The following is a 25,234-nucleotide window of genomic DNA, read 5'->3' as shown; positions in this document are numbered from 1 at the left end:
TGACTGCAGCAATCCTACTTTTTACAAGCGTGCGATAGCGATCAATGGGAATTTTGGACCAATTTTTTATGTAGGCATGTAATGAAGTCCTGGACTTCATTATATGCCAACATAAATGAAGAGCGGACGTCCTTGACCTCCGATCAGGCCTCTGTGGAGGCAAGTCAAATGTGGTGACGTTCATGTTCACAAACCATGTAGTTATAGCAGCAGGCTTATGACACACGGTGCGTAGTCTTGCTAAAAGAGACAACGGTCAATTCCGTAGAAAATCATAAAGTAGGAAGCATTGCACAGTACAGAACATTCAGATACTTCTTGGAGTTAAATGTTCGTGGCGCCACAAACAGAGGTCCGAGGCTAAACCAGGAAAAACCATCTCACAGCCACCTCCGAATTTCAAAGTTGGGGTTACTCACTCTGGTAAGAGACGTTCACAGTGATCCAACCAACCCACATCCGTCCATCTGCTCGGTAGAGGGTATAGCGTGATTCGTTGATCCATAACACGCTTTCCAAGCTTACATGTCCCGCTGTACACCACTGTATATTGCTTCGGATAATGTGGGCCTTGCATATTGCGATCATACCATGGAAACCTATGTTGTGAGCCTCGGTTCTGAAAGTATTTTTGCAGATTCGTGCTCAAGTCGATGTCCAGAACTCCGCATTGTCTGCCGGCGAATGACAGTTTTAACGTATTATCCTTCGTATCACTCCACGGTCACATTCGGTGAGTGCAGAAGATAGCCCACTACGGATAGCACTTGCATTTCGCTCACTGCGTTTCTATCTTAATATGGTATCACTGATTATTGATCTGAAATGACCCAATTTGTCAACAATTTGAACAACAGATCAAGGGAGAATGCTGGTCTTGAAATTCACGCTTGCTCTTGTTATCATTCAGGGAGTGAGAGGTGTGATTGAAGTCTGATTAGCGGAATAATGAATTACTGACCATTTAAAAACTATATATTTAGAAATTTATGTACATTTAATCATACAAATACAACATTTATTTTACAAATGATATTCTATCTTTTCCAGTTTAGCTACTTGAATACAAATTCTACCCTATGGTTCTTCTTTATGAACTGGTCAATAACATCATAAAAAGTTGGTTGTAACTTAATTTTCCCAAGCAACACGCACGCTTGTAAAGGCTGGCTGAAACTCACTGACTAGAGCTACTTGGACTGCGTATGGCCTTGTGTTTAAGACGACGTAAAGGGAGCGGAAATGGCTATGCGCGCGCATAAAATCACAGTGCTGCAGCGAGGACCTGGAAGCTCCTACAACCGAGCAAGCCAAGGTAGCTTTCACTAGACGAGCAAGCATCGGCCTTCGATACACAATGCAAAGTTCAATCATTGCTGCGCAAGCTTAAGACGTCTTCTGTCTACAAAAATAAAAGCTTAAATGGAATGCTAATAAATGCATGCATTTATTAACAAATAAATATTACTTCTTTCTCAATTAATGAGCTTGTGCAGCAAGCATGGAGAATTCGCCCATGGAACAGATAGACCTGCAACGTGGCATCCTATCACACAGGCCTCTTTCAAACTCCGTCAATTCCCTTCTCGTGTCTATTTCACCCGGACACGGTTGCACTGATTTGGGAGTATCACATTCCTTCAATTTATACCGGCTACATACACGTGACTCGTTAGATGGCACGATGCACCTTGCCCATGGGATGTCAGTTGACTTCTTTCCAAGCAGTGTATGATGCACACATATTTTGTAGATTTTTATATACAATGCACACTCCTTATGTGCTAAGGGGAGGAAAAGCATTCTGAAACAGTTAATATTAAACGAATCATTTCATAAATCACAGCTAAGTTTTAAATCTGTTATCGAGAAACGTTATTAAAAATTGGAAAATGAAATGTAGCTGAATCGTAGCTAGCTTGATATGTCAGCTCAAAACGTAATTGTAACTGAATATCGGAAAGAAAAATTATATCAAACTTTAGCATATGTGCGACATATTTAAAATACGTAAATTAGTCCAGTTTCATATACAAGTAGCTTGTGAATATTTTTACAACGTTATCAGATGCATTTGGCCTAAAATGAAATCTGGAAAAAGACTACTGGGTCCCTAAAAAGGAAACAAATAAAAATAAAAAAAAAACCGGAGCACAATTTCTACTCGATTAAATTTGCTGTTCTTAAACAATTCAAACTAATATCCATAATGGATATATTTTAGCATAACAGGGATAAAAATTCATGCATTATGATAGTGCGTCTTGCGTGTTATGCAAACTATTATGGTTCAGTCCTCTATGATTCTTTACGTTTTCGATTTATTTACCATGAGAATTCTCATTAACTACAACGCACTAGGACTAGAAAAAAAGAAAAGATGCCTTTTATGAAAACACGATATTTCAAACACAATTTTATGTTCTCCTATTAATATCCAGTCCTTTAGAAATTGTAATTTGAACGGATTTATGGTTATTTTTCGTGGCACCTTTATGAGCTTTCGTGCGGTTCTACGTTGGCGCAGGCGCTATGGCCACTGTAATGCGGCTAGTGTCCACGGTGTAAAGGAACGGAATGACAGCGCTAAGTTGCAAGTGTATAAATCCGAGAGACGGAGAAACAGAACGTGAATCACTTGCGTGTTCAACCACAACAGAGAACCAATTTCGGTGCACAATAAAAGACATTAGTGGCCGTTACAGACCAAAGAATGAATTTTCGAAGCTGCCATTTGCTCGTGTGTGCGATATATTATGGTGTTTTCTTTTCTCCTTCAGCGAAGAGACAAATTACAGTTTGGAGTAGTTGATAAAACGAGAATCTTTGAATTCTTTATTCAAATCACGCAGTTTATCAAATGTTATAGAAATCATAAACAATGATATATTTACCAAAATTCCATTTAAGGACCAGAAATGCCAACGAAAGTTATTACGGAAGTTACACTTCAGATGAGATGCCTTAGCACGCAGTCTAGAAAGATGAAAAATGGTTTCAATTAAAGAAACAACTACCTATGTTATTCTAGTACTTTTGTAATAGTGCAAAAAAGTATTAACCCAATTTAGGCTGTTTCACAATATAATCAAGTTTTCTAAATGCAACAGAGTAATCATGATATAAAATTGGGCGCATCCTCTATTTTATTTAAATGAATTCAGAAAATTAATTTTGAGCATATTTCCCGATTTAAAAAATATAATTTCAAGATTTTTTTTTTAGTTTATCGTTTTTCTTAGCATTATTCTTAACCTTGTTATCTCCCCCCAAAAAAAAATTAATATTGGGTAAGAAGATTTTCTCTCCTAAGTATAAACCGTAGTACTACTTGACGGTTTAGATTTGGAAAACAGGAACACATTTACAAAAGTGTGGCTGAGAAAGGGAATGATAATGGAATAAGTCCTTTTTTTCCCCCTTTATGTAGTTGTAGTAATGAGAAGTCGGTTATTTTTGCATTAAAATGATCTACAACTAAATTCTTGATTAATTAAAGTCTTTTCATAAATGTAATTTATTCAAATGTGTTATTGGCGTTGAGCAAAAAGAAACACTCAGTGGATGAAAAAAAAATCAATAGTAAATTATAAATATAGTAATACAATGGGTACTGGAAACTTTAAAGAGTTGTATTATTGGGAATTAAGATTGAAGAACTCAGGCGATGAGTTCAGTGTGTTAAGTCTGATAACTGTGCGTGCTCTGCTGCCAGTTCGTCTGTTTCAAGATATGAAAGAAAAATGTCTACGCAACAGGAAAACCGTTCTATCTCTGTATGTGATGCCAACTAATTCAGTTTTAGATAAATGCTAACATAAAGGATTCGAGTCAGACCTTTCCCATCTAAAAGGTATCACGGTTACCGACTGAGTTACAGAGGCTCATTTTCATGAGAGAATAAATAAGATATTGTCTCCATTAATAAGCCTGAAGTCTAGATTCTATTCTTGTGGGTTCCCTTTCCACTACGGGAATGGAGACGTTTGCGAATGTCTTTAAATACCATATGAATTTCATCATCTGATGTGAGACCATTACCTTGCTAATCAGGGCCCTTTAATTGGTCTATTAAGCATGTTTCAGATTATCAAACCAAATTTTTCGTAGGTCGCATTCACACTGATGCTTTGGAATACTAATTTTCTTTAAAGCTCGTCAAAATAGAGCAATACAATGGGTACTGGAAATTTTAAGGAGAGTTTTACTATTTAGAATTACGGTTCTCTTGAACACAAGCCGAAGTCTGTTTGCTCTCATTTAATAAGATAAGCGACCTTTGTCTATTCTATTAAATGTAATATTAAAAATAAAAACGCGAAATTTTGGTTCAAATGGGACATAAATGAGGTATATCAGAATGATGAATGCAAGACCATTTTTTAAAAATCATTGTTATAAACCGATTTATGCTGTATTTAAAGGAAATTTCAAATCCCTCAGGATTTTAGTCATGAGACCTTTTTCCTTTTTATCCTGTTTTATCATTCTATCCAGAGTTGGCAGGCAGCCAGACTGTGTTCTATTGTCATTTTTGAATAATGAAAATTTTGTTTCCTAGTAAAAGAAGCCATTAAAGAAACATAAAACAGAAAAGCCACAAGTGGCGTGTCATTTCCTTAACACACCATTAAACCTGCGAGATTATTAGATTACGCATTCTTTTTCGGAATGTCATGAAGGCAAACAATATAATAAGAATCCTTTTCCTTGTTCGGCAATATTATAATGGCATTAACATGTCGAAAGACGTGAATTTGGTTGTTTCATTTTGTAAATGGAATTCTTGCGTTACTTCATTTAGAAAACCCATAATTCTGATCACTTTATCGACTGGAAAAGTTCGCATATTTTATATCTTTATTTGATCCAACAGAGCAAAGCAAAACACTTAATTATAAACAAATAAAGTTATACGATGAAATGGAGATCGGTTATTTAGACTACAATAATAGTTTCAAACATACACGTGTATATGAAAATTGTATGATTACAAAAATTTAAATGATATAAATCTTATAATGTCTTTTCATTTCCAAAAGAATAGGCATAACATTGCCTTTAACTCTGTTTATCGATAGACAGCCGTTCTCCACCCATCGTTATCATTCGCAGTTGAGTTCATTCACTGAGGATCTGTAAATTTATGCATGGCAAGAGAGTACGGGACACTTGACGTTATCTTTTTCACATCACAATAGGAACTTAATTCTTACTGAAATGCAAAATACTGCTCTTTATGGCCAGTTTATACTAACATGCTTTACTAAAAGTTTTATATTGCCACGTAAAACTTTATACTAAAATTCTACTTGACTTCACCAAAATCAACTTGAAAAATTACAAAATTCCTGTAATCGGTGACTGGAATCGAACTCATATCGGTTTTCATTTTCCAATTTTGCATGGATGTTTTCAGGAGTAACATAGGCATCCACAAAAATTACATAATATAAAATCACCATAAAACATATACAAAAAATATATATGGATGCATTTATAGAAATTACCACTTAAATAGCGAACTTTGAAATATTCTTACTGCACAAACCATTCTGCCGACTATAAAATTTTACTTTAAAATTTGTAGCCCTGCATTTTCGAGGAAAAAAAAAATGAGCTGCGCACGCACCGCTCCACACACAAATTATTCACATCGTTTATATAAATATGCTCATGTATGATATCCTAGGTTCAGAGGAGATGAAACAAAAAAGTTATAGCGGCAGGTGGGAATGTAATTTCATCATCCTATATGAGACTACTACTAACCCGAGCATTGGAGCCACTTAATGGCTTGAAAAAGTTCCATCTTTGGTTTCTATATCTGGGTTTCCGGATTATGTAAAAAACAAATACAATGTAACACAAAAATGAATAAAATAAAAATTCCCAAGAAACCCATTAGTTCACCAACAGCATTATATTACAACTTTTCCTGGCTGGGAGTCACAAAAAGTGAACTGTGAACCATTACTTCTCATCACAGTTGTAATTTTTCATAGGTGTTTCATTCTTCAGGCACTAAGAATCCTATTCCAAATCACGATAAGCAACTCGCTGTTTTAACAGATAGAAACAAATGGAGAGATAGACTCTCCTAAAATAACGATATTCTTACAGCCAGTCACCACATCATACCCCAAGACGTCCTCTGAGAGTTATGTTAATATTCACGAGAATACAGAGGTGCCAACCAATGCTGTAGCGTTCTACAGTAACTAAGAGTAGATTCCCTTGAACCCTCAAGGGTATCAACATGACATGTGCCATGTTGTACCCAAAGAGCTGTATCGACATGGATTGAAAATATTATAGTGAAAAATTAAACTGGCCAGCAGAGACTTCTAATCTGAACTCTATTAAATCGGTGCTTTTGGAAGTAGTTCGGGGAAAAGATTAACGTGTCTAACTTCTATAGAAGTACTGACTATAATTTTGATGGAGATATGGAACACAAATCTATATCCAATTATCAACATTTAGTAGAAAGTCTACACAAGAGATAAACATCTATAAACTTAGTCAAAGCTTGACCAATGGGATTTGGAGGTTTGGCAATATAAATGGATTTGAGAAACATGTGAAACAAAATATGATGTATGTGATGTTACTTATAATCTTTCCGGAAATTCTTTCAAGCAGAGGTGAAAGATTATATCAATACTTCACTGGAATTAACTCCGTATCAAGTTTGATGAATTTTGATTAAAACGGTTTTTAACAACAACAAATATTGTTCCTTACAATCTGTTGCCGTAAATATGCTGATATTTACTATCATATTTTGCTTTTCCTTGTGGAAAAAAAAATCAGCATAATTATTGCGACAATGTTAAATACACTCCGGCTGTTTTAAACATCTCTGTGGTGCAGTCGCATGAACGATACAGCATTTGTTTCTTGGTTGTAAAAACTTGGGTTCGAATTTTGTCAAGAACTGGAATAATAAAGTGAGTTATTAAGTTTATTTCCTCTCAAAAAATTGACTTTTTTATTCGGAAAAAACAGAAAAAAGTCGGATAACACTTAGTTATAATATATTGGCTTCACAAACGTTTGTTGCTTAGGTCATAATTGAAACTAAACCAAATAATGTCTTCTGTAATTGAGATGATAGTTTCATTACTGACGGAATCATATTCTTCAGCTAGTGACGAAGTGCCATAAACTTCTGTTGCTTCACCCAATTTGCTCGCTTTGTATAAACTTCCACTGACTGCAAATCTTATCCCAAACCAAAAAAACTATTTTATTAACTCATATGCAGTTATGTATTAATGCACGGCAATGGTTGAAATCTGACTTTGACAACTTGAAAGTTAACAAAATCTCTACAGAAATAATGCATTTCTCTTTATTGAAACGATATTAATTTCCAATTCTTCGTCACATAAATATGAGGTGTTTATATATATATATATATATATATATATATATATATATATATATATATATATATATATATATATATATATATATATATATATATGATCATATGCTTCTACTCGGTTGTTGTGATACATTTTTAAAAAAATAGATTTAATGACTTAAAAAACCGAGATAACTTATAAAGATTTTAATGAGAATAATACAACTAGTTTCGGCTTATAACAGCCTTCATCAGGTATTCATAAAGGAAGAGAATAGTAATAAACATTGAAGTATCTAAAAAACTGGAAATTACAGGTAAAAATTGCCACACATAATTGATACATAAAAAACGTTGTAATTTTTCAAGTTGTTCTAACAGGCGTGCCATTGTTTATTGCAAGTGTGCGTGCAGGCTCACATGCTGCAGCTATTCAATATTGGCGTTCACGCGAGTGAACGCCAATATTGAATAACTGCAGCATGATGGCTATTTGGGATGTTATAACTCAAATTGTTGTTTAAGTGGACAGGATTCAGCAGGATTTCCCTTGATTCTACAATTTTTCTCTCAAACTTATCATCACAGCGAAAAATATTTTCTGATCTATCCCAGCAAACGGAGTGGCTTTGTTGATCATCATTAGGATTGTTTGAAAAAATAACATGACTGGATAACGAAGTTGCATGTGATCTTTTGTAAGAGATGTTTCTCTTATGCTCTTCTATACGTTGTTCAATAGATTTGTTAGTTTGTACAAAATAAGGGATATTGCAATCGCACGATAATTTATATACGCCTGGATATTTTAGGTTGTGATGAGTAGGCTTTGGATGGCTGATTAGAGAACGGATTTTAGGAAGTGTGGTGAAGAACGTCCTGATGTTGTATTTTTTAAGGACCTTAGCCAATTTGTTCGAGACTGTGCTAATCTATGGGATGGAGATGCTACCTTTAAAATTAATAGTTTCTGTTGTGCACTGCCTAGGAGGATCCAGAAGAAATTTCTTAATCGTTTTTTTTCAGAGTATCCATTTTGTTTAAAGATAAGAGAGAGGTGATTTATTTCTTTTTGTACTTCATCTGGTTCATTCAAGAGAGAGCGTGCTCTGTGTCCTAAGGTAGATATAGTTCCAAGTTTTTGTGGTGGAAAATGATGAGAAAGATAATGCAGATATCTATTGGTATGAGTAGGTTTTCTGTATATAGAGATTTTTAATCTTTCAGAGCATCGTGTAAGCATGATGTCCAGGAAAGGTAAGGAGTTATTATTTTCTAGATCAGCAGTAAATTTTATATATATATATGGTCCTGCCATGTAAGAAACTGGACCTACTTTCATTCCATACGTTTCATTCTATGGTATTCTAAGTAACAGTAAGACAAATACAAAATTTATCATACCACAAAACGTTTCCAATTTGAATTGTTACGGCTTTTAATTAGATACCATCTTAGAGCGCTCGAGAAGATGACCTGGCGTATTCCTTCACTGAAAATGATCTCGAATCCCCTTCTGAATATTCATCGCTTCCTAAGAAGCGATGAATATTTATAACAACTTTTCAACTGAAGGTGAATCAGCCATGACATGACAGACGTGACATCCTTCATTGCTTCTGCTATAATATTACCCAGTCCGTTAGATAATTAACGATTCATCTCTCACTGACTGATTTCCATACTTAAGATTACTGTTACAGCTATGTTTACTGTCTGATGCACTTATTTCTGTTATACACGATAATAAAGAATTTTAATGATTAACAACCAGAAGTAAAAAATGAATATTTTAATCAGTATTTAGCCTAATTGTAAACATTTTTAAGGATAAAGATAGCAAAGTAAACAAAGTAATTTGAATAAGATCACACAATATCAAACAAGCATTCAACTATTTCGACTATGCCCTCTGAGTGCAGCTAAAGTTCGCTGGGTGTTCTGATTTAAACGCAGAATTAGTTCGAGAGATGGCTGAAGCTTCTAAAAAATCCATACTAGTTTAAGTTAGGAGTATTCTATAAAGCACAGGCAGGTTTCTAGAATTATGAGAATAATGACGAATCAGGAATATCAAACAGTGTTTATTTTCCCTCATTCGTTTTCCTCGTTTCTCTTTTAAGTAACCTCTCTTTGGCCGTATTTCCCAAACTCCAGCCTGCAGATACTCAAAATCCAGTGTGATAATTTGCTTCGCAACCTACAACTCAATTTTTTTATTTTATATAAATGATCCATTTGTTAAATTTAGTTAATGTGAAAATTAATAATGTGAAAATAATTAGAAACTTATTGAGCTCAAAAAAAAGGCTTTCCTTAAAGTGAACGAAACGTATTTAATACACAATATATGATACAGTATAAAGCGTGTTTTTTTGGCGTAACGTCTTCGCAGTCGGTACTAATGTAAGTATGTGCATAAAAAGATTTATATATAAAATAACTATTTTAAACCAGCCTGTTAACTAAAGCAGTCTCCAATTATGTAGTTTCATGTTCACTTCAGTTTCTACTAATGTCTTCTACAGAAAACTACATAAAATATATATGTACATATATTTTATGTAGCTTTCTGGTTTTTAGGCAACTGCAAGCAAACAGCACCTGCTTCGTCAGTCTATCTGTAATGTCTGCCCATCCACTCTCAAGCTGTTTAACAACTGAAGAATAGATAAATCGATTTCGAGGGAATTTAATCTTTAAATTAGTTTAAATTTAATCTTTAAAAAATGAAATAGTCCAGCTATTTTAATTTTTTGTTAAAGTTGGACGGTAATAATATAAACTAAGACCGAAATACACTTTTCAATGGTGTCAGTTGGAAAATACATTTTTCAACTGAGATGTATGGTGACACGGATAGTTATTCTTCAGCACCACTGATATTAATCCCCCCCCCCCACCTTCATGAAGGTAATCTCGCAATACCCTCCCACATTAATCTTTTTGCTTTTTAAGCAACAGTCAGTACGCAGCATATTTTAATATCGTGAACGCGCCTGCAATTACTGTACGTTTCCTAATTTGCTTACTTAAGATAACGAATGCATGTAAAATTTTTTTTATTTTTTTTTATTTTTGAGAACAGACAGAATCTATTATTATAAATTCTACAACTTGCCACTGAATGTAGAATTTAAATCTTCCAACACACAGAAATTACCGTATAAATATGACCATTGCCATATTATATATTTCCATATAAATGTGATTAAATGTTACTGTTTGCTTTCTACTTGTTTAAAAATGGATGGTGGCAAAACAAGAAAATGAAACCAAAAAATACAATAAACATATATTGCTGAAATTCCCAGGTTTCAGTTGATATTATTCAAAAAGAAAAGAGGAGAAAAGAGAGGAGAAACTACCAAAATTTCTCTAAGGATTGCATTCTTCCAGTTTGAACAACTGGAAGAATGCAATCCTTAGAGGAATTTTTTTACATAGTGAAAAAAAACAGCTCTAGAAATAGATAGCATGAAAGATGATGCTAAGTCTAGTGAGTTTGAAGGTGGGCTGTGAATGGACGTTGATGGGCAATTGCTCGTGTTTTTATGGATAAAAGAACACAGAGGAATGATTAAAGCTGGTCAAGTATAATATCGAATACACGATATTCTAATAAGTACTCCATAGAAAAAGGGTAAAGGCCGAAACAAAATGTCTATGTTTGAAATTGTGGCAGTGAGCCTCTAAAAAGAGGGTTATCAATTAACCGGAATGTTCAATCTGGATAGCATCTAATTTTTTGAGAGAGTTTTGTGTGTCATTCCGAGTTAAGAAAAAGATTCTAAAATTTTGCAGATTTTGGATATATTATAGAATAAAGGGCTATAATATATTCAAATCTGTCTGACATGGCAATGGATGAAATATGATCTTGTCTGGAGATGCAGGTATTATTAATAGAAATACACTGCCCTCGTAGCCTGAGTCGATTTCTACCGAACTCCAAATAATTCAACCTAATAATTTCGTTGGAAAAAACATCAGCTTTGTTTGGCTTCTATTTGAAGTGGAATATGTTTCAAATTTCAATATTATCAGCCAGCTATTCACGAGAGAGAGATTGCAATTGTTTTGTATTTCTCAAGTTCTGTATACGCTAGCTCATTCAAGAACAGAGTCTCATTTGTGATCATATAGGGATAACATATAGGCAATAAAAGAGTGATACGTGATAGAACACATTCAATAAGATAGAAAAATTTAAAGATCTTATATATATATATATATATATATATATATATATATATATATATATGTTACGGTTAAAGTGATAAATCCGGTTATTATTAATAATAACCGGATGAAGTGAATAATTAGAATTAATCACTTTAACCGGTTAAAGTGAATAATTTCTAGAGGAGTCTGGTAAATGTAATAAAAACATGTTTATAGGTTTTGTATATAGGCAGGCCCGGCTGGTGGCATTTGCGAAGTGTACAATATACACAGGCGCCGCAGAAGAAAAGGCGCCTAAAAGAGTTTATACGAACAATGAATGGTACAGAATGGTACATATAATTATGAATGTACGTCGTCTTCCGTTCGGGCCCCTTCAGATCTTCCAGGAAACGAACGAATAAATTCTGGAATTGTATCCTGGACCCGATTATATCACTGTAATTTTTTATTAAAATTTACGAAAATATACCTAAAATAGTTCTTTATTTTTTGATGTATCATAAATCAACTTATGATTAATTGTTGAGTTCCGTGTAAAAAAAAAAATCGTATAAGCAGGACTAATCCGTAGGTAGCATTATACTGTAAAGCGGTTTTCATTTGCTGTTCGTTTTATTCACACTTCATTAAAAAAAAAAAAAAGTTTTTGGTAAGGCGCCCAACATTAATCGCACGTACAAGAAAAATACTAAGCGCCGGTCCTGCATTCATTCTCAATAGAAATTATAACAGCTTAGGTTAGGTTAGTTTATAATGAAAAATGAAATGAAAGTACTTCTTTTGCACTCAATGAAAGTAGAAATCATTATAAACTAACCTAACCTAAACTAACCTGGATGTCGCATGCCGAACCAGAGTGTAGTCGTAGTTTGCCGTGGGCAGATTAATGAAGATAAAAGATAAACGTTGTTGTGGGCCGAGCTTAATGATTGCGGGCGGATAAATGGAAATAACAAATAAAAGTTGTTGTGAGCAGATGAATGGGGATAATAGATAAACATCGTTGCTGTACCTCTTTCCTCATCAATGAAGAAAAACACTGATCAGTTCCTCTCTTCTTCTACAGCTTCTCCCACTTAAGTGGGGTCACTGTTTGTTATGAGTCTCCTCCACACCTTCCTGTCTTGGGCTGTCACCACATCCAAGTTCTTCATCTTCAAGTCCTCTTCTACCAGCTCCCTCCATCTCTTCTTTGGCCGCCCACGCTTCCGCCTTCCTTGCAAATCCATCTGCATGACCATTCTTCCCACATATTCGTCCTCCCTCCTCATCACATTACCAAACCATCTCAACCTTGCCTCCTGTATTTTCGCTCCTAAGTTCGTAACTTTCACTGTTCCCCTGACATAGTCATTTCTCAGATGATCCTTTCTGGTCACACCGCACATCCACCTAAGCATTCTCATCTCTGCTACTTCCATCCTGCTGATGTTATTTTTCCTCAGGGCCACAGTTTCTATAGCGTATGTCATAGCTGGCCTCACTACTGTCCTATAAATTTTGCCTTTCAGATTGATCGACACCCTCTTATCGCATAACACTCCAGCCATCTCCCTCCAGTTCCTCCAACCCGCTTGTATCCTGCATCCCACTTCCTTCTCAGCTCCTCCATCTTCTTCCACTGTTGAACCTAAGTATCTAAAGTCTCTCACCTTCCTGATGACATTTCCTTCCAGCTCCAGATCTGTCTCCTGGCCACCGCCCACTGCGCAACACATATACTCTGTCTTACTTCTGCTCAGTCTCATACCTCTCTCTTCCAGTACTTTTCTCCATCTTTCCAGTTTAGTTCCCGCTTCTTCTCTTGAATCTACACACAGCAAGATGTCATCTGCATACAACATTGTCCAAGGTGCATCTTCTCTCACCTCCTCTGTTACCACCTCCATCACAATATTAAACAGAAACGGACTTAATGCTGACCCTTGATGTAAGCCAACTGTTACTTGAAAACTTTCTGTCTGTCCCAAACAGGTCCGAACACTTGTCTTCACATTTCTGTACATTTCCCGCACCAACCTGACATATTTCTCCGGCACCTTCTTCTCCCTCAGACACCTCCAGACTTCTTGCCTTGGCACTCTATCGTATGCTTTCTCCAGATCAATAAATACCAGATGTAGCTCCGTTTGTTTCTCTCGATATTTTTCCATCATCTGTCGTAACCCAAAGATAGCATCTGTTGTTGATCTACCAGGCATGAAGCCAAATTGTTCCTTTGCAATCTCCACCTCCTCCCTCAATCTACCATCAAGAACCCTTTATAGGATCTTCATTGTGTGGGACATCAACTTTATTCCTCTGTAATTTTTACAGTCTTGTGCATCCCCTTTACCCCTGTAGATGGGAACAAGAGTACTCTCCCTCCATTCCTCGGGTATATTTTCCTGTTGGCAAACTTTCATGAACAGGTCCCACAGCAGGTCAATTCCCTCTTCCCCCAGTGCCTTCCATGCCTCCACTGGAATTCTGTCGGGGCCCACCGCTTTTCCATTCCTCATCCTCTTCATGGCCTCCGTCACTTCCATTCTACTGATGTTCTGCACCATCCCCTCAGAAGGCTGCCCATCTCCTCTGTGAGTCCTTGCATTTTCCTCATTCAAAAGTCCCTCAAAGTATATTTTCCATCTGTTTCTTATGTCCACATCCCTCCATAATACTCTTCCTTCAGCATCTTTGATCTGCCTCACATGTAAGATGTCCTTAGCTGCTTTATTTCTACATTTCGCTAGTTGGTAAATTTTTCTCTGTCCTTCCTTTGTTTCTAATTGATCATACAGATCTTGATATGCCATGGCCTTCGCCTGTGCCACAACTCTCTTGGCTTCTTTCTTTCTCTCTTTGTACACCTCTCTGTCCTCTTCCACTCTTGACTCATCCCACTTCTGCTTTGCCTTCCTCTTAGCTGTCACTGCCACTTGTACATCATTATTCCACCACCAACCCTCCTTCTGCTCTCTAATCTTTCCAGATGTCTCACCAAGCACCTCGATTGCACAGCTCAGGATTACTTTTGAATATGTTTCCACCAATCTTGTACACTTTACAGTCCATCCGAAATCCTCTCTAACACTCTCTCCCTGAAACGATTCCTCACACTCTCCTCTTTTAAGCGAAACCACTTAATTGTCTTCATCCCATGGTAACCAGAAGTTCTTATCTTCGATCTTATTTTAAAGTATGCGCACAGCAGTCGGTGTTGTTGTGCTACTTGATCTGTTGGAATTACATTACAATTTGTCACAACCTTAAGATGTTTTCTTCTAGTCAAAATGTAGTCAATTTGTGAGCTGTTGTTACCACTTCTAAATGTTATCAAATGTTCTTCCCTCTTGAAGAAAAACGAGTTCACAATTGCCAGATCAAACGCTACTGCAAAGTCCACAACCCTCTCTCCTTCTTGGTTCATCATTCCCACTCCGTGGCCACCATGCACCCTTTCACAGTCTCTATTCTGTCTTCCTATGTGCCCGTTCAAGTCTCCTCCGACAATCACCATCTCATTTTCTTCCAATTCCCTCATTTCTTCATCTAACACGTTCCAGAACTCATCTTTTTCCTCTGCTGTACAACCAACTTGCAGGGTATATACACATAATACGACCACCCGCTCTTCTCCAAGATCCAATTTCATTCGCATGATCCTGTCGTTCCTTCTACCCACGTCCAGTACTTCACCCTTCATTCTGCCACACACCACAATTCCTACACCATTTCTTCCCTCGTTATTCGCTCCAGAGTAGAACAATTTATATCCATCTCCCAGTTCCTTTGCCTTTCCCCCTTGTCTCCTGCACACATAAAATGTCCAACTTCCTCTTCCTCATCATGTCTGCCACCTCTCTTCCCCTTCCAGTCATGCTTCCAACATTCAGTGTTCCCGCTCGCAACATCCTCTCCACCTGCTGGGCTCGCTTCTTTAACCGCACCCGCCCTTGATGCGGTAGCCCTCGTCCACTTCTCACAGCTGTAGGGCGATGTGGCTGCGCGTCGCTTAAGGGGTACGCCCTAGCCCTTATATCATTTTCTCTTCGACTCATAATCATAGTTTGAGTTGGCACTGAAGTTTTCTGACCGGATGCCCTTCCTGACATCAACCCTCGCATTTATCCGGGCTTGGGACCGGCACCTATTGAGGCTAGCTTGCCTCCTTCGGTGGCTGCATAAGACGAAATGACTTAGCAAGATAGGAAAGACTCATCCCTAGCCCTCGAATACTCTAATAGTATCAGGGGGAAGGAGCAAAGAGAGGAGAAAGAAGCAAAGAAAGAAGAGGAGGGACCAGTCTACAGAATAATATAACAGATATATATTACATGAAGTAAGGCATGGTCCAGCATCAGGTACCTCGGGTTTGCCATGCCCGTACTCACTAAAGTGAGCCCTTGAGGATAATCAAGTTCCTCTCTGATTTATCTATTATCCCCATTCATCTGCTCACAAAAACTTTTATTTGTTATGCCCATTTATCTGCCTGTAATCATTAAGCTCGGCCCACAACAACGTTTATCTTTTATCCTCATTAATCTGCCCACGACAAACCACGACAAACTTACTTTTTTTTTATTATAAACTAACCTAACCAATAAAGGTAAGGTTAGGTTAGGTTAGTTTAGGTTATATTGATTTCTGATTTCACTGAGTGCAAAAGAAGTACTTTCCTTACTTTTTTTTATTATAAACTAACCTAACCAATAAAGGTTAGGTTAGGTTAGTTTATAATGATTTCTGATTTAATTGAGTAAGGAAAAAAGTAAAGAAAGAAGTACTTTCCTTACTTTTTTCATTATAAACTAACCTAACCAATAAAGGTTAGTTTAGGCTACGTTAGGTTAGTTTATAATGATTTCTGATTTCACTGAGTGCAAAAGAAGTACTTTCCTTACTTTTTTCATTATAAACTAACCTAAACTAAGCTGTTATAATTTCTATGAGAATGAAAACCTATATATAAAACCTATAAACATGTTTTATTATATGTACCAGATTCCTCTAGGAATTATTCACTTTAACCGGTTAAAGTGATTAATTTTCGTAAATTATTCACTTTAACCGGTAATTATTAATATTAACCGGATTTATCACTTTAACCGTAACATATAAGATCTTTAAATTTTTTTATCTTGCTGAATATATGTGGTGTGTGTGTGTGTATGTATATATATATATATATATATATATATATACACCACATGAACTGACGCAGGGGGGAATGCTGGTCTTGAAATTCACGCTTGCTCTTGTTATCATTTAGGGAATGAGAGGTGTGATTGAAGTCTGATTAGCGGAATAATGAATTACTGACCATTTAAAACTATATACAGTATTTAAAAATGTATGTACATTTAATTATACAAATACAACATTTATTTTACAAATGATATTCTATCTTTTTTAATTTAGCTACTGAATACAAATTCTACCCTACGGTTCTTCTTTATGAACTGGTCAATAACATCGTCATAAAAAGTTAGTTGTAACTTAATTTTCCCAAGCAACACGCACACTTGTAAACGCTGGCTGAAGCTCACTGGCTAGAGCTACTTTGACTGCGTACGGCCTTGTGTTTAAGACGACGTGAAGGGAGCGGAAATGGTTATGCGCGTGCATGAAATCACAGTGCCCCAGCGAGGACCTGGAAGCACCCTCAACCGAGCAAGCCAAGGTAGCTTTGCCTTGACGAGCAAGCATCGGTTTCCATACACAACGCAAAGCGCAATTATTGCCGCGCAAGCTTAAGAAGTCTTCTGTCTACAAAAATAAAAGCCTAAATGGAATGCTTATAAATGCATGCATTTATTAACATATAAATATTACTTCTTTTTCAATTAATGAGCTTGTGCAGCAAGCATAGCAAGCATGGAGAATTCGCCACTGAACTGACGGTGATCAGTGACGACGGTTGTGAAAAATGCTGTATTTTCCTCCATTCAAGCTTCAGCAGATTTTGTCAATCGCAAATTCAAGGCATTTACTGCCGGAGAGAGAGAGAGAGAGAGAGAGAGAGAGAGAGAGAGAGAGAGCCCTGCCAGAAGATTACTTACTGAATTTCATAGTAGAACTCCTGTTTTACAGGCCAACCATTACCCCAAGGTAATGCTAAGGTTCGATTTCCTGGTGCAGACTGGACAACAGAACTATCAACAGTTGAAAAATCTGGTAAGAATGACGAATCCCACACGCATTTTAATTATGATGGATTTGCTTCGATTTGTTAGCTTTCAGAAGAATGTTAGTTTCCAGATCGTAATATAAATGTGTATCATCTGTCAAGCACAGTGCTTAGAAAGAAGTTAACGGACACCCGCATGGGCAAAATGCATCCTGTCATGTAACGAGTGACGTGTTTGTAGATGGTATAAATTAGAGGAATATGATGTTCCCGTATCAGCGCAGCTGCGTCTGGGTGAAATGGCTGAGAGAAGGGAACTGATGAAGTTTGAAAGATGCCTTGTGATAGGATGCCGTGTTTCATGTTTATCTGTCTGGCAAATTGTTGACAAACTGGACCATTCCAGGTCAACAATTATACATTACTGAGATGGAAGCGCAGCGAGTCAGCTGTAAGGGCTGCTCGCATTGAAAGATCCACCACAATTACCAAACAGGACCGTAGGGCGATACGAAGGATAATATGTAAAAACCGTCATTCGTCAGCCGACACATTTATTGCAAAGTTCTGGGCATCGATTTGAACATGAATCTGCACAAAACATTCAGAACCGAGGTTCACAACATGGGTTTACATGGTAGGATCGCAATAGGCAAGGTCTACATTATCCGAGGCAACATGCAGCGTCCTCTTCAGTGATGCAAAGAGCATGTACAATCGGACATGGAAGCTTGGAAAGCTATTATGGAGAGCAGAATCACGCTATACCCCTCTACCGAACAGATGGATAAGTGTGGCGGATGTCCCGTAAAGGTCTCTTTCAAGAGTGGGTAACTCCAACTACTAAATTTGGAGGTGGCGGTGTGATGGTATGGTTCTGTTTCTCCTGGTTTGGCCTCGAACCTCTATTTGTAGGTGTCACGAAGATTGAAAACTCCGAGAGGCATCTGAAGATTCTGGATAATGCAATGCTTCCTACTTTGTGGCGTTTCTACAGAACACACCATTGTATCTTCTAGCAAAACAATTCACCATATTAAGGCTACTGCAACTGCGTGATTTGTGAAAATGAACGCCACCGCACTTAACTGTCATCCACAGAGCCCTGATCTGGGGAAGCCCAGGATCTCGTTACACACCAACAGGAAGACTGGCTCAAAATTTTCATTGATCGCTATCGTACGGCTCTGTAAAGTAAGCCGTAGGATTGCTGCAGTCAGTGTGAAAGGAGGTCCTACATCTTATTAAGGTGGGCACGATGGCTGTTTGTTCCCAACACTATGTGTCCGTTGACTTCTTTCCAAACCATGTACATCGACAATGTGTTATAATATGCGGAATATTTCTCATTGTCTGGATGATTTGGACCTATACCCCTTGAAAGACGCTGAAAAATGCACTTAACTTTATGTTAATATTCTATACAATTCTGTGTTGGTTGAGTACATTATGATGGTTCTAAGAAAACGACAAGGTAAGTAATCTATACCATATAGCAATCGCACTGCAATGACAGCGACGTCATGGTTTCAAGAAATAAGATTAAAATGATCAGACCGGGCTGTATTTCCCGGACAGAGAACTAGTTTCGATAAGAACGGTACTCTATAATTTGTATTTCTCAATTGTCGGTTGACAAAAAATTAGTTTCTCAAAACGTTTACTACTAGAATTTCCTTATTTTTACACCAAAACTTGAAGAAACGAAAAAAAAAACTCTTGACAGACAGGTGAATTACACCCTGACCCAAATTTATCAACCAAATTTTTCCCCGGAGCAGTGGACTTCTGCATGTCCACTAAATAAAAAATATATTTAATCCTATATTTTTTCTTTCTTTATTGCATAATTTAATAAATATATATTGGATGACAAATAACTTTCCATAGCATACACTTCTATAATTTCAACAGTCGCTGTAGAAATTTTTGATATTTTACTACGCAACCGCAAGTATACCGGTCTGCAGTACAATTCTGGTTAAGAAGCTGTTGTAGAGCACCTTGAGGAAAAGTTAGAACCTTGACTAACGTGAGACCAGCAAGTTCAACTCCATTACAAAACCTGACACCCATTTTGGTTGCGGAATGGGCGAAAATGTTTGATGACCCATGATCAGCAGTTAGTTGAAATTCTATCCAGGTGAGTGATATCTGCAATCGTGGCTAAAAGTTGGCCAAAAAAGCGTTGAGATTTATAAAAGTGAAGAATTTGTGAAATGCTCCGGCATCTGTACAATTTTTGCAACATAGTGTATGCTTGACATGACATTCTAAGTGTAACTGTGCGAATTATGCGAACCTATTTATTGAGAGGTGAGATAACACGAGCACCAGCTACGTATACACCATTTTCATAAAAGATGCTTGAGTTTAATGCTGAGCTCTATTCATCTGAGAGGAGGACTTATAAAATGGTCTCAAGTCCTGATATACGTTAAATATATAACGATAACGAGCTATACGTTAAATATATCCTTTCCTACAGGCAAAAATATGCATGCGTACTGTTTAATGAAGTTCTTATTTTGTAAGTTAATCTTTAGAACACAGCATGCCAAGCAAATTTATAACAGCTTGATCTCCAAAGCTATCCTCCGTAGAAGAATGGGGTATAAAAGGAGACGGCCTTTATAAATTTGTTCGCTGTAAGATCTCTGCGCAATAGTTTCATACGACAGACAATGAATGTCACGTACAGTAATGTGGTTATTGATCATGCATAGCCTTACACAACACGTTCAGGATTTTCGACGTCGCGTCGGCAGTTCGTCGAGAAGCAGTGGCGTCATCCAGGATATTATGATTTTAGTGGACCCAGCTTGTTGCTTCGTAGAGTAAAATTCTTCGTCTTGGAAGCCTGCAGGCGGCAGCAACAGATAACGACTCCAACCTTTGCTGTCGATTACCACATTTTTATGATTGTCATTACAGAATCCCAATTTCTTCATGCCGATGGATTTATTTGCACGGGATAAGGAAGACGTGATCTTACAGTATTTTTTCTTATGTGAGAAGAAGGGGCTTCTTTATATCTTATTTTTCTAAAGGTGCGTAATAACTTCTAAAGTGAAGTACTCCAAGTCAGACAATCGAGCTTACATGGTAAAATATCACTCATAATAGAGAAGGCGCTTTCTTTCAGTTTTTTTAACATGTTTTTCATATATTTTTTTCTAATTCTTATTATGACTTTCCAGACTATTATTAATCACGGCGGATATTTCCCAAAATGTTTTTATCGTGTATTTGGAATGAAACTAAAGCTATGAAGCTAGTAAATTATGAATGTTAACCGTATGTTTTCAGGTTGATTTGTTCGTTTTTCACAGGAGTGAGAATCTTTCCCCTTCATTTATGAAATCAGGTAACTCACATTCAGCGAAAAGTCTCCTCATGAAGCCGTCTTGCATCCCAGATGGTATTCAAACCCATGTCTTTCTACCCGACTACGCTGCAGTTCTTTCTGTTTATAGCGCGCGACGACCGGTAGAATTCATATACAGGAAGTGCTCAAAGTGTAGGAATTTCAAGAACGGAAAATCCATCATATATTTGCAAGAGTATATGAGGAGTTTTTCCCCTCATATTCTCGTAAGAATTTTGATTAGTTCAAAAAAAAAAAGGTTCATTCAGATCACAAATGGTACTAATTAACAATATACCCGACGTACTTTAAAAATGTTAGAAACCCGATAATTAAAAATAGAGTACTCTATCTTAATTAGTGGATTAGTTTAGAGTTTTCTGCTATTCGAATTATCAAATCAATAAGAAAAAAGTTTGTTTCAGCAGGATAGAAACTAAATGCCACACTAAACAGAAAACTTATGGAAATCTGGACCCTCAAGCTTGAACAGCTTTTCTTTATAGTACATGGAGAAATCTATCACTTCAAATCCTTTAGGATAAATGACAGAGAAATCAAATAGTTTTCACAAGTTCCTGGATGCATTCTATAATTCAAGAAATAATTTTAAAAAATACAATAAATATGCAAAGAAAGTCAATAATTTAATTACAGTGTTATAGCTAAGGTGATGGGAAATAAATTAATGTCACTGATTCAACTTGACATGGCAAGTACGAAAGGTATTTCAACCAAGTATGAAACTTAAGCATGCTTAGATATAATAAAATATCAGTTATTTTAGACATAGTGGTATTAGTTGTTGCAACAAGCAGAAAAAGTGCGCTAGGTTTGTACACGTGCACATGTGACAATGAAAATAAAAAGACCGATGGATGGAGAGTTGGGCAGGCTCAAGATCAAGGCGGAAAAATGTCTTTTTTGCATGGGAAGTGCAAAACACCGATCTAATCATTCAACTTCTTAGTGTGTCTAGTGAATCCTGATACATGGTTTGCTGTTCGTGTCTACATGCTCGTTTTTAAATCAGCTGCACTATCCAGAAAGAAACCGATTTCCTACTCACTGCGTACGTGTTCATTAAGATGAAACAAATCATACCTGGGTATCTTTTTCTTCGACCTATCCGTCTCCTAGAACGAGCGAGTCCCCTGATAGAGAACACAGCGAATTAATACAGCCGCAAGCAACTCCTCTGCTGCATTCCATAAGAATGTTTATGTCTGTATATTTGTGTGTTCACATGGCCGGTTTGCTAGTTTAGAAGGACGAAAAACCAGAATTTCTGGGAGGAAAAATCTCTCCACCTCCGTATGTGACCGGCTACATTCACCATTTGATGGTAAATACTTGATAAAGTTTCCACACGTCACAGACAGGATTCGAATGATGGTCTTTCCAACCAAAGGGTTTGTCAATACCAGCTTAGCTATAGAGGCTCTGCTTTTAAGCTCATTTTTAGGTTTATACAAATCTTCAGCCGTAGAATCATTTTGTTTGATTGCGATAAGAATACTCCTTCGTGTCTTAATAAGGTAAGAGCACACCAAATGCGAAAACGCATGCTTAGTGGAGATGGGGTGGAAATAGGTGAAGAGTCCATTTGCGGTGTGTTTCGTCAACACTGTGCAACAGTTCCATCAGTTACAAGATGCAGGACGATTAGAAACGAGGTGATGTGTAGAGGTGAACAACGTAATTCGATTTTTATATAACCATTTATTGTAAACTAATTACCCATTTCCCAATATAAAATAAAAAATTATATTAAATAAATTATTTTTATTATTATTAATAAGAGAGACCACTAGGGAGTCAGGAACTCATCGAGGGAGACCATACTATTCGCACCAGCCACCTGTTCTTGAATTCATTCAAGCAACTTACACTCATAACATCCAGCAGCAATCCATTTCAATCAAGCAACACTATGAGTGAAAAATCTAGCCGGCGTCCCCTTCTTGACAGCATTCATTCTCAATGTCCAAGGATGCCCTCGCGTCCTTTCTCTACCCTCCATAGAATGAAAAATTCAATTTCTTAAATTCTGTATAATCCTTTCAGAAGTTTGCATGTCTCAATCATATTACCCTTTCTTCTCCTGTTTTCTGGTGTCTGCAGCCTAGAAATTCTCAAACTGTCTTCATAATCAGTATTCTACAAACCTGATATCATTTTGACATGCTCCTTTGCACACACACTCTCTCCACTGTATCAGAATCACCACGGAAATCAGTGGAAATCACTATTGTGCACAGATCAGGAGACCAGATCTGCGCACAATAGTGACGTCTTTTAAAGGCCTTGTAAATAGGCAAAATGACTTTCTTTCTTTCCTGTCTCCTAAAACTCTAAGCTCCCTAGCCTGGTCAGATTCTTCTAGCATAATCCCACCAATATAATACGACATTGGATATCTAATCACACCAAAGTGCACAGCCTTACAGTTATTAACATTGAATTGATAACCATTTTCACATGCTCACAATTCTAGTCTATTGACATCATTTTGCAAGTACTGCAAATCAGCAGCACTCCTGATTACCCTATCTATCTTTGCATCATCAGCAAATAGCTGTATGTCGCATGTCAAATCCTTGTCATTAATGTGCCAAGGACTGATCCTTGAGGCGCACCCCTGATTACCTTGGATGTTGCGGATTCACATCCCCATATAAGACTGTTGGATATGTCAGTCACCTATCCTCCTATCCATGCCAATAATTTATAATACAATCCAATATTATCCAATTTATGCAAAAGTATGCCATGCTGTATTCTGCCAAAAGCCTTAGCAAAATCCAAAAGTACCATAGTGTATCCATTTCCCTTTTCTAACTCAGTGGTAACATAAAATGTGAAAAGTTTGCTAATACATGACCTTCTAGATTTGCTAATACATGACCTTCCAGAATCTCTCCTCTGAAAGGATTCCAGAGGAGATATTCTCTGTCAACCCATTTCTGCATGTGAGTCCTAACCAACTTTTCCAAAATCTTCAGAACCACTCCTGATATACTAATTGGTCGATAGTTGGATACATCGGTCTTTGCACCACCCTTATGCAATGGAATTACCAGACATTCTTTCCATTCCTGAGGAATCTTCTCTGTTCTGAGACGCATATTAAACAGCCTGGTCAAAGGAATAGCAGTTCAGCTGAACACTCTTTTAGCACACGTGCTGATATCCCATCGTCCCTATTGCTGAATTCTTATTCAGTTTGTGCAATAACTCTAGTATTTCCTCATACGGTGAAGAGGTAGCGGTGAGTTCAATGTTACATATAACAGGTTGATAGCTTTTAACAAAATGGTTGCTCATTAGTTGAACAATCACTTCTGCATCATTCACCCACATACCATATGCAGTCACTAGAGTTATTCTTTCAACTTCATTCTTTCTTTTACTTGCAGCAGAACGATAGAATTCTCTTGGGTTGTCTTAACTTGCAGAGCCAGTTTCGTTTCATTCTCGGACTTAGCTTTCCAATACAGCACTTGTGACTCTTCTGACCCGTTGCTTAGAATTATCTTAACTGACATCATCCTTATTGTGCATGGCATTCTTTCAACATTATCTTTTTCTTACGAATCTCTTGCTTAATTAGATTACACATCCATTTTACTCCTACTCTATTTATTCTTCGAACGCTAGGGACAAATTCTGATATCGCAGCATTTAAGTATTTTTAAACACATCCCACGCACTGTAAGATATCCTTCTCATCCAACAACTGATACCATGGAGCACAACCCAGTCGTATGGTAATTACGATAATGTTTTGGTATCATAAGAGATCTGCTTTTTATTGAGTTTCTTAACGCCGTAAATGCCAACTTTTACTCTAATAGGCTGAATCACGGCTATTTATTTGCCGTAAATTTCCTGAGTTTCTGCATGATAACCATTCCACCTATGCGAATGGATACAGACCACCTAGGAAGTGACCACCTAGGAAGTGCATAAGGCTTTCGACTTTAATTAATATTTATTTTAACAAGTATCTTCATTTGAGATATCAGGCTTAATAAGGTGATAGGACATCACATGAATGTGATGCTGTCACCAACTAACTGGTGACAATCATTATGTCACCCAGTTAGTTGGTGACATAATGATTGTTAGACAATTCAATCCGTCGCAACACTGATCTTTAGATAACTGAAGGAGCATATGGGCAAATGACTTG

General features: G+C 37.0%; 1 protein-coding gene across 1 annotated transcript in view; it reads right to left on the bottom strand.

The window, feature by feature from the left end:
• LOC150099804 (sodium channel protein para-like) overlaps positions 1–25,234 on the bottom strand; it is a 1,646,355-nt gene that overhangs the window by 1,605,593 nt on the left and 15,528 nt on the right. Inside the window, exon 2 of the mRNA XM_090403494.1 lies at positions 2,895–2,976. The gene's annotated coding sequence lies outside the window, so the exon portion shown is untranslated. The remainder of the gene's footprint in view (positions 1–2,894; positions 2,977–25,234) is intronic.

The sequence above is a fragment of the Typopeltis vanoorti genome, chromosome 14 (assembly GCF_054136105.1).
Source record: "Typopeltis vanoorti isolate ZY-2024b chromosome 14, IOZ_Tvanoo_1.0, whole genome shotgun sequence".
In the NCBI taxonomy this organism is placed as follows: Eukaryota; Metazoa; Arthropoda; class Arachnida; order Uropygi; family Thelyphonidae; genus Typopeltis; species Typopeltis vanoorti.
The sequence above is the reverse complement of the archived record's forward strand: the minus strand, read 5'-3'. Positions and strand labels throughout refer to the sequence as shown.